This window comes from Gobio gobio (genome assembly GCF_949357685.1).
Source record: "Gobio gobio genome assembly, chromosome: 11".
In the NCBI taxonomy this organism is placed as follows: Eukaryota; Metazoa; Chordata; class Actinopteri; order Cypriniformes; family Gobionidae; genus Gobio; species Gobio gobio.
This window is the reverse complement of record NC_137104.1, coordinates 2,018,184-2,021,051: the sequence shown is the minus strand read 5'-3', so window position 1 is coordinate 2,021,051 and position 2,868 is coordinate 2,018,184.

Sequence of the window (2,868 nt, the reverse complement as noted above, 5' to 3'; positions counted from 1 at the left end):
ACATGTTGTATTGTGTGTTTCTGGATCAAAAAAGTTTCATTTGGATATGTTGGAGGAGGTATAGTGTTACAGCTAGATAAAGTTGAATATTTAGTGTCCCCAACTAAGCAGCCAAAGGCCAAAGGTGACGGAGGTGAAGGTGACAAGGAAAACCTTAGGAGAAACCAAGCTCAGTCACTCAGTTCTCCTGTGGCCAACAAACAAAAGGGAGTATGATTATGATTTAGGCAACATTACAAGTCAGATTAGATCGGAATATTCAGAACATTTGTCCAGTTCCATCAGGTTGAAGATCGTAGTCCTCATGCAGGAGATGGGCTTGTTGAGGATCAGTGCCCCTGGATGTCGTATCGACGAGGCCTTCACAAGTTAGAGTCTAGCTGACGCAATCTCTGAAGGCACTTCAGTGCTGCACTGTGGTCGTGTCTAGGTGAAGGTCCACCATCTGATCTAGATCCGGCTGACTGCAGTAAACCTTGGGATAAACGGAGACTAATATCAAGTCAAGTCAAGTCAACCTTATTTATATAGTGCTTTTAACAATGCAGATTGTTTCAAAGCAGCTTTACAGTGTTAAACAGGAAAATAATGCAACAGAATTTTATTCAGCCGTATAGTATGGGGGTAGATTTGTTGCGTTATTCCAAACAAATAGATTGTTATCCACAAATAAATGTAAATAGATTCACAAAAATTAAATAAATTCACAATTAAATAGAATGAGATCCACAAATATATGCAGGAGTTTCACAAAAATGAATTAGATTCACAAATAAATACAATGACATTTGTGAATAAAAAAAATATCCACACATATGTTTTTATGTCACAAACACAACTCTGCCTTGCATTCATTTGTGAATCGCTTCCTGTGCATTGGTGGATCTCTTCTTGCACATTTGTAAATCGCAGCACAGCGCGTGGATTTTGAAACATTTCTAGCTCCTACACTCACACAAATCCACAAATAGGTGGACTCCACCCACCGTCTACTTAAGCCAATCAGATAACGGCCATATTGTGCTGACCAATCGTAGCACATTCTCGCTCCATCCAATCACGTTTTGGCCAGAGCCGTTGAAAAACCACTCCCATAGACTTAATGCGTAAGTAAAGCGTGTCATGGAGTGACCAATAATAGTTCCAGCATTGAACCCCATTCATTTCAGTGTGGGCTATCTCAAGCACACTCCTGGCAAATTGACGAAATTACTGCATATTTTGGGATTTTATGGCATTAGTTGACCTCTCAGGAATGTTGATAGAAGATGTATTTTATGAAGCACGTTAGAGTTAATGTTTAGTGTTATATAATATATCGTTAGACTCTGCTGCATCAGCTACTAATTGGTAAGTTTCTTCAGGGCACGAAGAAATATAGAGCTGAGTATCGTCAGCATAACAATGAAAACTAACGCCATGCTTCCTAATGATATCTCCCAGTGGTAGCATGTACAGGGTGAAGAGCAGCGGTCCTAGCACTGAGCCTTGTGGTACTCCATACTGAACTTGTGATCGATGTGACATCTCTTCATTTACTGCTACAAACTGATAATGGTCACATGGGTATGATTTAAACCATGATAAAGCAATTCCACTAATGCCTACATCATTTTCGAGTCTATTCAAAAGAATGTTGTGGTCGATAGTATCGAATGCAGCGCTAAGATCGAGTAACACTAATAGAGAGATACAGCCACGATCGGATGATAAGAGTAAATCATGTGTAACTCTGATGAGAGCAGTCTCAGTGCTATGATACGCTCTAAATCCTGACTGGAAATCCTCACAGATACCATTTCTTTCTAAAAAGGAACATAATTGTGAAGACACTGCCTTTTCAAGTATTTTTGATAATTGCCTGTAATTGACTAATTCTGTAGGATCAAGTTGCGTTTTTTTAATAAGTGGTTTAATAATAGCCAGCTTAAAGGTTTTCTGTACAAATCCTAATGACAAAGATGAATTAATGATATTAAGAAGAGGATCTATGACCTCTGGAAGCATCTCTTTCAGTAGCTTAGTCAGTATAGGGTCTAGTATACTTGTTGTGGATTTAAACGATTTAATGAGTTTAGCCAATTCTTCTTCTTCAATAGAGTTGAATGAGTGTAATTTTTCATCAGTGACACTATAATACTCTGTCTGATGTGATACTGTAGTAGACGGCTGCATGGTTATAATTTTCTCCCTAATATTATAAATCTTGCACGTAAAGAAGTTCATAAAGTCATAACTGCTGTGCTGATTAGAAACGTCAGATGTTGAAGCTTTATTTCTTGTTAATTTAGCCACTGTATCGAATAAATAGGGTTGTTTTTTTTCTTCTAAGAGAGTCGAAAAATAAGCAGATTTTTATACAGGTCTTTTTGTAAGCAATCATGCTCTCTTTCCATGAAATGCGAAAAACCTCCAGTTTTGTTTTCTTTCAGCTGCGCTCCATATTTCTGGAGAAAACGAGGATGTCCAACCTTCTGTGGCATGTGTGTGCATTACTAGTTTCGTTTTGACACTTTGTGTTTGTTGCTGCCGTGTGGTATGAGTTTGGAACTCCATCAAGTTTATTCTTAATTATCAGTTATAGAATGCATGTATAACGTGTGTGTATTTTTCTCGTAGCTCTCTCTTCTTAACCTGTCACTTTTTCTGGCCTCATGTTACAAACAGATCTGTCTCCACCTTGGTGCAAATCATCCACCTTATTGTAATTTGTTTGCCCAGAATCTACATCTATTTTAGTAAAAATCAAAGTATACATTTTTAAGACAAAAGTTGTTTTAATGTTAAAATTTAATTAAATATCCAAAATTTTGCAATACTATATTGCGTACAATATGTAAAAAAAGAGAAAAAAGTTTCTTATTTTGC